At 42.2% G+C, this 13,195-nt stretch overlaps 5 non-coding genes across 5 annotated transcripts; all 5 read right to left on the bottom strand.

The window, feature by feature from the left end:
• Window positions 1-246: 246 nt before the first annotated feature.
• On the bottom strand, window positions 247-318 carry trnap-cgg. Its single transcript has one exon. It is a non-coding gene; the product is annotated as a tRNA-Pro (tRNA).
• A 1,731-nt stretch (window positions 319-2,049) lies between these two features.
• trnap-cgg lies at window positions 2,050-2,121 on the bottom strand. The gene has a single exon. It is a non-coding gene; the product is annotated as a tRNA-Pro (tRNA).
• Window positions 2,122-3,900: 1,779 nt separating this feature from the next.
• Window positions 3,901-3,972, bottom strand: trnap-cgg. The gene has a single exon. It is a non-coding gene; the product is annotated as a tRNA-Pro (tRNA).
• Window positions 3,973-10,040: 6,068 nt separating this feature from the next.
• trnap-cgg lies at window positions 10,041-10,112 on the bottom strand. Its single transcript has one exon. It is a non-coding gene; the product is annotated as a tRNA-Pro (tRNA).
• A 2,596-nt stretch (window positions 10,113-12,708) lies between these two features.
• On the bottom strand, window positions 12,709-12,780 carry trnap-cgg. Its single transcript has one exon. It is a non-coding gene; the product is annotated as a tRNA-Pro (tRNA).
• Window positions 12,781-13,195: the final 415 nt, after the last annotated feature.

The raw sequence follows: 13,195 nt of genomic DNA, 5'->3' as shown, positions 1-13,195 counted from the left end.
GGGAGACTCTCACAAACACAATGTCGTTCTCAGTTTTGCTGAGAACGACTCCTCTGAAGGTAATCTATGTACCGGTTAAAATGACAGATTGTTTTACCAAGGAAGAAATGTTGTGCGATGCAGAACCCACGAGTGCAGAGCACAATGGCTTAGCAGGACATTGCCTTGATCACTCATCCACCTCATTCTGCACTCCAACCAGTTGCCCAAAACCACCTGTCTCTGATTGGTTAAGGCTCTACAAATGGGCTCATCCGTGATTTGAACCCGGGACCTCTCGCACCCGAAGCGAGAATTATACCCCTAGACCAACGAGCCACTTTATCTAAGGCATTTTTTTGCAGTTGCCAGCAATGACGGTGAGGATTTGCATTGACAGGTCGATGGTGCCAGGCCACAGTGAATCACTTGAGTGTTGGTGGTATACTTGTGAGCATAGCTATCTTCAAAGCAGTTGACCAGGTTTCAGTTCAAATACTCTGTAATTCATCTGCTGAGTCTTTCAGATTCAGAGCTTCATTAGCTGTAACAGCAAGAAACAAATGAAGAAAGAGCTAAATGTAGATTAAAAAAATGAAAAAGTAGACATCAAAATCAATTGGATCTCATTTCATTTGATCCGATTGACGCACCGGTACGTGAATAAAATTAAAAATCCCCATTGGAATCTGTCTGTTTTAAACTAGAAATGTCACTTATTTTGCACTGGATGCTTCTCAAACCTCCATAACCGCTGATGTCACTCCTCTGCATCTTTGGTGAAATGCGGCAGAACGAGAGCAATGTTAGTCAAAACATGACATATCCCGAAAATGTGTCTTCTCATACAAATGGCTGTAGCTTCCTGACCGGTTTGACCTACAAAATCATTTGACCATTACATGGAAAGGGGAGACTCTCACAAACACAATGTCCTTCTCAGTTTTGCTCTACGACCTCCACAAGGGTCACGGGACTCGTCTGAAGGTAATCTATGTACCGGTTAAAATGACAGATTTTTTAACCAAGGAAGAAATGAATAAATGTTGTGCGATGTTGAACCCACGAGTGCAGAGCACAATGGATTAGCAGTCCATTGCCTTTATCACTCATCCACCTCGTTCAGCACTCCAACCAGTTGCCCAAGAACCGCCTGTCTCTGATTGTTAAAAGCTCTACAAATGGGCTCATCCGGGATTTGAAACCGGGACCTCTCGCATCTGAAGCGAGAATCATTCCCCTAGACCAACCAGCCACTTTATCTACAGTATTTTTTTGCAGTCGCCAGCAATGACGGTGAGGATTTGGATTGACAGGTCGATGGTGCCAGGCCACAGTGAATCAAGTGAGAGTTGGTGGTATACTTGTGAGCATAGCTATCTTCAAAGCAGTTGATCAGGTTTCAGTTCAAATACTCTGTAATTCATCTGCTGAGTCTTTCAGATTCAATCTTCATTAGCTGTAACAGCAAGAAACAAATGAAGAAAGAGCTAAATGTAGATTAAAAAAATGAAAAAGTAGACATCAAAATCAATTGGATCTCAATTCATTTGATCCGATTGACGCACCAGTACGTGAATAAAATAAAAAATCCCCATTGGAATCTGTCTGTTTTAAACTATAAATGTCACTTATTTTGCACTGGATGCTTCTCAAACCTCCATATCCGCTGATGTCACACCTCTGCATCTTTGGTGAAATAAGGCAGAGCGAGAGCAATGTTAGTCAAAACATGACATATCCCGAAAATGTGTCTTCTCATACAAATGGCTGTAGCTTCCGAACGGTTTGGCCTACAGAATCGTTTGACCATACCATGGAAAGGGGAGACTCTCACAAACACAATGTCGTTCTCAGTTTTGCTGAGAACGACTCCTCTGAAGGTAATCTATGTACCGGTTAAAATGACAGATTGTTTTACCAAGGAAGAAATGTTGTGCGATGCAGAACCCACGAGTGCAGAGCACAATGGCTTAGCAGGACATTGCCTTGATCACTCATCCACCTCATTCTGCACTCCAACCAGTTGCCCAAAACCACCTGTCTCTGATTGGTTAAGGCTCTACAAATGGGCTCATCCGTGATTTGAACCCGGGACCTCTCGCACCCGAAGCGAGAATTATACCCCTAGACCAACGAGCCACTTTATCTAAGGCATTTTTTTGCAGTTGCCAGCAATGACGGTGAGGATTTGCATTGACAGGTCGATGGTGCCAGGCCACAGTGAATCACTTGAGTGTTGGTGGTATACTTGTGAGCATAGCTATCTTCAAAGCAGTTGACCAGGTTTCAGTTCAAATACTCTGTAATTCATCTGCTGAGTCTTTCAGATTCAGAGCTTCATTAGCTGTAACAGCAAGAAACAAATGAAGAAAGAGCTAAATGTAGATTAAAAAAATGAAAAAGTAGACATCAAAATCAATTGGATCTCATTTCATTTGATCCGATTGACGCACCGGTACGTGAATAAAATTAAAAATCCCCATTGGAATCTGTCTGTTTTAAACTAGAAATGTCACTTATTTTGCACTGGATGCTTCTCAAACCTCCATAACCGCTGATGTCACTCCTCTGCATCTTTGGTGAAATGCGGCAGAGCGAGAGCAATGTTAGTCAAAACATGACATATCCCGAAAATGTGTCTTCTCATACAAATGGCTGTAGCTTCCTGACCGGTTTGACCTACAAAATCATTTGACCATTACATGGAAAGGGGAGACTCTCACAAACACAATGTCCTTCTCAGTTTTGCTCTACGACCTCCACAAGGGTCACGGGACTCGTCTGAAGGTAATCTATGTACCGGTTAAAATGACAGATTTTTTAACCAAGGAAGAAATGAATAAATGTTGTGCGATGTTGAACCCACGAGTGCAGAGCACAATGGATTAGCAGTCCATTGCCTTTATCACTCATCCACCTCGTTCAGCACTCCAACCAGTTGCCCAAGAACCGCCTGTCTCTGATTGTTAAAAGCTCTACAAATGGGCTCATCCGGGATTTGAAACCGGGACCTCTAGCATCTGAAGCGAGAATCATTCCCCTAGACCAACCAGCCACTTTATCTACAGTATTTTTTTGCAGTCGCCAGCAATGACGGTGAGGATTTGGATTGACAGGTCGATGGTGCCAGGCCACAGTGAATCAAGTGAGAGTTGGTGGTATACTTGTGAGCATAGCTATCTTCAAAGCAGTTGATCAGGTTTCAGTTCAAATACTCTGTAATTCATCTGCTGAGTCTTTCAGATTCAATCTTCATTAGCTGTAACAGCAAGAAACAAATGAAGAAAGAGCTAAATGTAGATTAAAAAAATGAAAAAGTAGACATCAAAATCAATTGGATCTCAATTCATTTGATCCGATTGACGCACCAGTACGTGAATAAAATAAAAAATCCCCATTGGAATCTGTCTGTTTTAAACTAGAAATGTCACTTATTTTGCACTGGATGCTTCTCAAACCTCCATAACCGCTGATGTCACACCTCTGCATCTTTGGTGAAATGCGGCAGAGCGAGAGCAATGTTAGTCAAAACATGACATATCCCGAAAATGTGTCTTCTCATACAAATGGCTGTAGCTTCCTGACCGGTTTGACCTACAAAATCGTTTGACCATTACATGGAAAGGGGAGACTCTCACAAACACAATGTCCTTCTCAGTTTTGCTCTACGACCTCCACAAGGGTCACGGGACTCGTCTGAAGGTAATCTATGTACAGGTTAAAATGACAGATTTTTTAACCAAGGAAGAAATGAATAAATGTTGTGCGATGCTGAACCCACGAGTGCAGAGCACAATGGATTAGCTGTCCATTGCCTTTATCACTCATCCACCTCGTTCAGCACTCATCCACCTCGTTCAGCACTCCAACCAGTTGCCCAAGAACCGCCTGTCTCTGATTGTTAAAAGCTCTACAAATGGGCTCATCCGGGGTTTGAACCCGGGACCTCTCGCACCCGAAGCGAGAATCATACCCCTAGACCAACGAGCCACTTTATCTAAGGTGTTTTTTTGCAATCGCCAGCAATGACGGTGAGGATTTGGATTGACAGGTCGATGGTGCCAGGCCACAGTGAATCAAGTGAGTGTTGGTGGTATACTTGTGAGCATAGCTATCTTCAAAGCAGTTGATCAGGTTTCAGTTCAAATACTCTGTAATTCATCTGCTGAGTCTTTCAGATTCAATCTTCATTAGCTGTAACAGCAAGAAACAAATGAAGAAAGAGCTAAATGTAGATTAAAAAAATGAAAAAGTAGACATCAAAATCAATTGGATTTAATTTGATCCGATTGACGCACCGGTACGTGAATAAAATTAAAAATCCCCATTGGAATCTGTCTGTTTTAAACTAGAAATGTCACTTATTTTGCACTGGATGCTTCTCAAACCTCCATAACCGCCGATGTCACTCCTCTGCATCTTTGGTGAAATGCGGCAGAGCGAGAGCAATGTTAGTCAAAACATGACATATCCCGAAAATGTGTCTTCTCATACAAATGGCTGTAGCTTCCTGACCGGTTTGACCTACAAAATCGTTTGACCATTACATGGAAAGGGGAGACTCTCACAAACACAATGTCCTTCTCAGTTTTGCTCTACGACCTCCACAAGGGTCACGGGACTCGTCTGAAGGTAATCTATGTACCGGTTAAAATGACAGATTTTTTAACCAAGGAAGAAATGAATAAATGTTGTGCGATGTTGAACCCACGAGTGCAGAGCACAATGGATTAGCAGTCCATTGCCTTTATCACTCATCCACCTCGTTCAGCACTCCAACCAGTTGCCCAAGAACCGCCTGTCTCTGATTGTTAAAAGCTCTACAAATGGGGTCATCCGGGATTTGAACCCTGGACCTCTCGCACCCGAAGCGAGAATCATGCCCCTAGACCAACGAGCCACTTTATCTAAGGTGTTTTTTTGCAGTCGCCAGCAATGACGGTGAGGATTTGGATTGACAGGTCGATGGTGCCAGGCCACAGTGAATCAAGTGAGTGTTGGTGGTATACTTGTGAGCATAGCTATCTTCAAAGCAGTTGATCAGGTTTCAGTTCAAATACTCTGTAATTCATCTGCTGAGTATATCAGATTCAATCTTCATTAGCTGTAACAGCAAGAAACAAATGAAGAAAGAGCTAAATGTAGATAAAAAAAATGAAAAAGTAGACATCAAAATCAATTGGATCTCATTTCATTTGATCCGATTGAAGCACCGGTACGTGAATAAAATTAATAATCCACATTGGAATCTGTCTGTTTTAAACTAGAAATGTCACTTATTTTGCACTGCATGCTTCTCAAACCTTCATAACCGCCGATGTCACACCTCTGCATCTTTGGTGAAATGCGGCAGAGCGAGAGCAATGTTAGTCAAAACATGACATATCCCGAAAATGTGTCTTCTCATACAAATGGCTGTAGCTTCCTGACCGGTTTGACCTACAAAATCGTTTGACCATTACATGGAAAGGGGAGACTCTCACAAACACAATGTCCTTCTCAGTTTTGCTCTACGACCTCCACAAGGGTCACGGGACTCGTCTGAAGGTAATCTATGTACCGGTTAAAATGACAGATTTTTTAACCAAGGAAGAAATGAATAAATGTTGTGCGATGTTGAACCCACGAGTGCAGAGCACAATGGATTAGCAGTCCATTGCCTTTATCACTCATCCACCTCATTCAGCACTCATCCCGAGACCTCTCGCACCCGAAGCGAGAATCATACCCCTAGACCAACGAGCCACTTTCTCTATGGTATTTTTTGCAGTCGCCAGCAATGACGGTGAGGATTTGGATTGACAGGTCGATGGTGCCAGGCCACAGTGAATCAAGTGAGTGTTGGTGGTATACTTTTTGAGCATAGCTATCTTCAAAGCAGTTGATCAGGTTTCAGTTCAAATACTCTGTAATTCATCTGCTGAGTCTTTCAGATTCAATCTTCATTAGCTGTAACAGCAAGAAACAAATGAAGAAAGAGCTAAATGTAGATTAAAAAAATGAAAAAGTAGACATCAAAATCAATTGGATCTCATTTCATTTGATCCGATTGACGCACCGGTACGTGAATAAAATTAAAAATCCCCATTGGAATCTGTCTGTTTTAAACTAGAAATGTCACTTATTTTGCACTGGATGCTTCTCAAACCTCCATAACCGCTGATGTCACTCCTCTGCATCTTTGGTGAAATGCGGCAGAGCGAGAGCAATGTTAGTCAAAACATGACATATCCCGAAAATGTGTCTTCTCATACAAATGGCTGTAGCTTCCTGACCGGTTTGACCTACAAAATCGTTTGACCATTACATGGAAAGGGGAGACTCTCACAAACACAATGTCCTTCTCAGTTTTGCTCTACGACCTCCACAAGGGTCACGGGACTCGTCTGAAGGTAATCTATGTACCGGTTAAAATGACAGATTTTTTAACCAAGGAAGAAATGAATAAATGTTGTGCGATGTTGAACCCACGAGTGCAGAGCACAATGGATTAGCAGTCCATTGCCTTTATCACTCATCCACCTCATTCAGCACTCATCCCGAGACCTCTCGCACCCGAAGCGAGAATCATACCCCTAGACCAACGAGCCACTTTCTCTATGGTATTTTTTGCAGTCGCCAGCAATGACGGTGAGGATTTGGATTGACAGGTCGATGGTGCCAGGCCACAGTGAATCAAGTGAGTGTTGGTGGTATACTTTTTGAGCATAGCTATCTTCAAAGCAGTTGATCAGGTTTCAGTTCAAATACTCTGTAATTCATCTGCTGAGTCTTTCAGATTCAATCTTCATTAGCTGTAACAGCAAGAAACAAATGAAGAAAGAGCTAAATGTAGATTAAAAAAATGAAAAAGTAGACATCAAAATCAATTGGATCTCATTTCATTTGATCCGATTGACGCACCGGTACGTGAATAAAATTAAAAATCCCCATTGGAATCTGTCTGTTTTAAACTAGAAATGTCACTTATTTTGCACTGGATGCTTCTCAAACCTCCATAACCGCTGATGTCACTCCTCTGCATCTTTGGTGAAATGCGGCAGAGCGAGAGCAATGTTAGTCAAAACATGACATATCCCGAAAATGTGTCTTCTCATACAAATGGCTGTAGCTTCCTGACCGGTTTGACCTACAAAATCGTTTGACCATTACATGGAAAGGGGAGACTCTCACAAACACAATGTCCTTCTCAGTTTTGCTCTACGACCTCCACAAGGGTCACGGGACTCGTCTGAAGGTAATCTATGTACCGGTTAAAATGACAGATTTTTTAACCAAGGAAGAAATGAATAAATGTTGTGCGATGTTGAACCCACGAGTGCAGAGCACAATGGATTAGCAGTCCATTGCCTTTATCACTCATCCACCTCGTTCAGCACTCCAACCAGTTGCCCAAGAACCGCCTATCTCTGATTGTTAAAAGCTCTACAAATGGGGTCATCCGGGATTTGAACATGGGATCTCTCGCACCCGAAGCTAGAATCACACCCCTAGACCAACGAGCCACTTTATCTAAGGTGTTTTTTTGCAGTCGCCAGCAATGACGGTGAGGATTTGGATTGACAGGTCGATGGTGCCAGGCCACAGTGAATCACGTGAGAGTTGGTGGTATACTTGTGAGCATCGCTGTCTTCCAAGCAGTTGACCAGGTTTCAGTTCAAATACTTTGTAATTCACCTGCTGAGTCTTTCAGATTCAATCTTCATTAGCTGTAACAGCAACAAACAAATGAAGAAAGAGCTAATGTAGATTAAAAAAATTAAAAAGTAGACATCAAAATCAATTGGATCTCATTTCATTTGATCCGATTGACGCACCGGTACGTGAATAAAATTAAACATCCCCATTGGAATCTGTCTGTTTTAACCTAGAAATGTCACTTATTTTGCACTGGATGCTTCTCAAACCTCCACAACCGCTGATGTCACACCTCTGCATCTTTGGTGAAATGCGGCAGAGCGAGAGCAATGTTAGTCAAAACATGACATAACCCTGAAAATTTGTCTTCTCATACAAATGGCTGTAGCTTCCTGACCGGTTTGACCTACAAAATCGTTTGACCATTACATGGAAAGGGGAGACTCTCACAAACACAATGTCCTTCTCAGTTTTGCTCTACGACCTCCACAAGGGTCACGGGACTCGTCTGAAGGTAATCTATGTACCGGTTAAAATGACAGATTTTTTAACCAAGGAAGAAATGAATAAATGTTGTGCGATGTTGAACCCACGAGTGCAGAGCACAATGGATTAGCAGTCCATTGCCTTTATCACTCATCCACCTCATTCAGCACTCATCCCGAGACCTCTCGCACCCGAAGCGAGAATCATACCCCTAGACCAACGAGCCACTTTCTCTATGGTATTTTTTGCAGTCGCCAGCAATGACGGTGAGGATTTGGATTGACAGGTCGATGGTGCCAGGCCACAGTGAATCAAGTGAGTGTTGGTGGTATACTTTTTGAGCATAGCTATCTTCAAAGCAGTTGATCAGGTTTCAGTTCAAATACTCTGTAATTCATCTGCTGAGTCTTTCAGATTCAATCTTCATTAGCTGTAACAGCAAGAAACAAATGAAGAAAGAGCTAAATGTAGATTAAAAAAATGAAAAAGTAGACATCAAAATCAATTGGATCTCATTTCATTTGATCCGATTGACGCACCGGTACTTGAATAAAATTAAAAATCCCCATTGGAATCTGTCTGTTTTAAACTAGAAATGTCACTTATTTTGCACTGGATGCTTCTCAAACCTCCATAACCGCTGATGTCACTCCTCTGCATCTTTGGTGAAATGCGGCAGAGCGAGAGCAATGTTAGTCAAAACATGACATATCCCGGAAATGTGTCTTCTCATACAAATGGCTGTAGCTTCCTGACCGGTTTGACCTACAAAATCGTTTGACCATTACATGGAAAGGGGAGACTCTCACAAACACAATGTCCTTCTCAGTTTTGCTCTACGACCTCCACAAGGGTCACGGGACTCGTCTGAAGGTAATCTATGTACCGGTTAAAATGACAGATTTTTTAACCAAGGAAGAAATTAATAAATGTTGTGCGATGTTGAACCCACGAGTGCAGAGCACAATGGATTAGCAGTCCATTGCCTTTATCACTCATCCACCTCATTCAGCACTCATCCCGAGACCTCTCGCACCCGAAGCGAGAATCATACCCCTAGACCAACGAGCCACTTTATCTAAGGCATTTTTTTGCAGTTGCCAGCAATGACGGTGAGGATTTGCATTGACAGGTCGATGGTGCCAGGCCACAGTGAATCACTTGAGTGTTGGTGGTTTACTTGTGAGCATAGCTATCTTCAAAGCAGTTGATCAGGTTTCAGTTCAAATACTCTGTAATTCATCTGCTGAGTCTTTCAGATTCAATCTTCATTAGCTGTAACAGCAAGAAACAAATGAAGAAAGAGCTAAATGTAGATTAAAAAAATGAAAAAGTAGACATCAAAATCAATTGGATCTCAATTCATTTGATCCGATTGACGCACCAGTACGTGAATAAAATAAAAAATCCCCATTGGAATCTGTCTGTTTTAAACTAGAAATGTCACTTATTTTGCACTGGATGCTTCTCAAACCTCCATAACCGCTGATGTCACACCTCTGCATCTTTGGTGAAATGCGGCAGAGCGAGAGCAATGTTAGTCAAAACATGACATATCCCGAAAATGTGTCTTCTCATACAAATGGCTGTAGCTTCCTGACCGGTTTGACCTACAAAATCGTTTGACCATTACATGGAAAGGGGAGACTCTCACAAACACAATGTCCTTCTCAGTTTTGCTCTACGACCTCCACAAGGGTCACGGGACTCGTCTGAAGGTAATCTATGTACAGGTTAAAATGACAGATTTTTTAACCAAGGAAGAAATGAATAAATGTTGTGCGATGCTGAACCCACGAGTGCAGAGCACAATGGATTAGCTGTCCATTGCCTTTATCACTCATCCACCTCGTTCAGCACTCATCCACCTCGTTCAGCACTCCAACCAGTTGCCCAAGAACCGCCTGTCTCTGATTGTTAAAAGCTCTACAAATCGGCTCATCCGGGGTTTGAACCCGGGACCTCTCGCACCCGAAGCGAGAATCATACCCCTAGACCAACGAGCCACTTTATCTAAGGTGTTCTTTTGCAATCGCCAGCAATGACGGTGAGGATTTGGATTGACAGGTCGATGGTGCCAGGCCACAGTGAATCAAGTGAGTGTTGGTGGTATACTTGTGAGCATAGCTATCTTCAAAGCAGTTGATCAGGTTTCAGTTCAAATACTCTGTAATTCATCTGCTGAGTCTTTCAGATTCAATCTTCATTAGCTGTAACAGCAAGAAACAAATGAAGAAAGAGCTAAATGTAGATTAAAAAAATGAAAAAGTAGACATCAAAATCAATTGGATTTAATTTGATCCGATTGACGCACCGGTACGTGAATAAAATTAAAAATCCCCATTGGAATCTGTCTGTTTTAAACTAGAAATGTCACTTATTTTGCACTGGATGCTTCTCAAACCTTCATAACCGCCGATGTCACACCTCTGCATCTTTGGTGAAATGCGGCAGAGCGAGAGCAATGTTAGTCAAAACATGACATATCCCGAAAATGTGTCTTCTCATACAAATGGCTGTAGCTTCCTGACCGGTTTGACCTACAAAATCGTTTGACCATTACATGGAAAGGGGAGACTCTCACAAACACAATGTCCTTCTCAGTTTTGCTCTACGACCTCCACAAGGGTCACGGGACTCGTCTGAAGGTAATCTATGTACCGGTTAAAATGACAGATTTTTTAACCAAGGAAGAAATGAATAAATGTTGTGCGATGTTGAACCCACGAGTGCAGAGCACAATGGATTAGCAGTCCATTGCCTTTATCACTCATCCACCTCATTCAGCACTCATCCCGAGACCTCTCGCACCCGAAGCGAGAATCATACCCCTAGACCAACGAGCCACTTTATCTAAGGCATTTTTTTGCAGTTGCCAGCAATGACGGTGAGGATTTGCATTGACAGGTCGATGGTGCCAGGCCACAGTGAATCACTTGAGTGTTGGTGGTATACTTGTGAGCATAGCTATCTTCAAAGCAGTTGACCAGGTTTCAGTTCAAATACTCTGTAATTCATCTGCTGAGTCTTTCAGATTCAATCTTCATTAGCTGTAACAGCAAGAAACAAATGAAGAAAGAGCTAAATGTAGATTAAAAAAATGAAAAAGTAGACATCAAAATCAATTGGATCTCAATTCATTTGATCCGATTGACGCACCAGTACGTGAATGAAATAAAAAATCCCCATTGGAATCTGTCTGTTTTAAACTAGAAATGTCACTTATTTTGCACTGGATGCTTCTCAAACCTCCATAACCGCTGATGTCACACCTCTGCATGTTTGGTGAAATGCGGCAGAGCGAGAGCAATGTTAGTCAAAACATTACATATCCTGAAAATCAGTCTTCTCATACAAATGGCTGTAGCTTTCTGACCGGTTTGACCTACAAAATCGTTTGACAATTACATGGAAAGGGGAGACTCTCACAAACACAATGTCCTTCTCAGTTTTGCTCTACGACCTCCACAAGGGTCACGGGACTCGTCTGAAGGTAATCTATGTACCGGTTAAAATGACAGATATTTTAACCTAGGAAGAAATGAATAAATGTTGTGCGATGCTGAACCCACGAGTGCAGAGGACAATGGATTAGCAGTCCATTGCCTTTATCACTCATCCACCTCGTTCAGCACTCCAACCAGTTGCCCAAGAACCGCCTATCTCTGATTGTTAAAACTCTACAAATGGGCTCATCTGGGATTTGAACCCGGGACCTCTCGCACCCGAAGTGAGAATCATTCCCCTAGACCAACGAGCCACTTTATCTAAGATATTTTTTGCAGTTGCCAGCAATGACGGTGAGGATTTGGATTGACAGGTCGATGGTGCCAGGCCACAGTGAATCAAGTGAGAGTTGGTGGTATACTTGTGAGCATAGCTATCTTAAAAGCAGTTGATCAGGTTTCAGTTCAAATACTCTGTAATTCATCTGCTGAGTCTTTCAGATTCAATCTTCATTAGCTGTAACAGCAAGAAACAAATGAAGAAAGAGCTAAATGTAGATTAAAAAAATGAAAAAGTAGACATCAAAATCAATTGGATCTCATTTCATTTGATCCGATTGACGCACCGGTACGTGAATAAAATTAAAAATCCCCATTGGAATCTGTCTGTTTTAAACTAGAAATGTCACTTATTTTGCACTGGATGCTTCTCAAACCTCCATAACCGCTGATGTCACTCCTCTGCATCTTTGGTGAAATGCGGCAGAGCGAGAGCAATGTTAGTCAAAACATGACATATCCCGAAAATGTGTCTTCTCATACAAATGGCTGTAGCTTCCTGACCGGTTTGACCTACAAAATCGTTTGACCATTACATGGAAAGGGGAGACTCTCACAAACACAATGTCCTTCTCAGTTTTGCTCTACGACCTCCACAAGGGTCACGGGACTCGTCTGAAGGTAATCTATGTACCGGTTAAAATGACAGATTTTTTAACCAAGGAAGAAATGAATAAATGTTGTGCGATGTTGAACCCACGAGTGCAGAGCACAATGGATTAGCAGTCCATTGCCTTTATCACTCATCCACCTCGTTCAGCACTCCAACCAGTTGCCCAAGAACCGCCTGTCTCTGATTGTTAAAAGCTCTACAAATGGGGTCATCCGGGATTTGAACCCGGGACCTCTCGCACCCGAAGCGAGAATCATGCCCCTAGACCAACGAGCCACTTTATCTAAGGTGTTTTTTTGCAGTCGCCAGCAATGACGGTGAGGATTTGGATTGACAGGTCGATGGTGCCAGGCCACAGTGAATCAAGTGAGTGTTGGTGGTATACTTGTGAGCATAGCTATCTTCAAAGCAGTTGACCAGGTTTCAGTTCAAATACTCTGTAATTCATCTGCTGAGTCTTTCAGATTCAATCTTCATTAGCTGTAACAGCAAGAAACAAATGAAGAAAGAGCTAAATGTAGATTAAAAAAATGAAAAAGTAGACATCAAAATCAATTGGATCTCAATTCATTTGATCCGATTGACGCACCAGTACGTGAATAAAATAAAAAATCCCCATTGGAATCTGTCTGTTTTAAACTAGAAATGTCACTTATTTTGCACTGGATGCTTCTCAAACCTCCATAACCGC

This window comes from Oncorhynchus mykiss, chromosome 15 (genome assembly GCF_013265735.2).
Source record: "Oncorhynchus mykiss isolate Arlee chromosome 15, USDA_OmykA_1.1, whole genome shotgun sequence".
In the NCBI taxonomy this organism is placed as follows: Eukaryota; Metazoa; Chordata; class Actinopteri; order Salmoniformes; family Salmonidae; genus Oncorhynchus; species Oncorhynchus mykiss.
The sequence above is the reverse complement of the archived record's forward strand: the minus strand, read 5'-3'. Positions and strand labels throughout refer to the sequence as shown.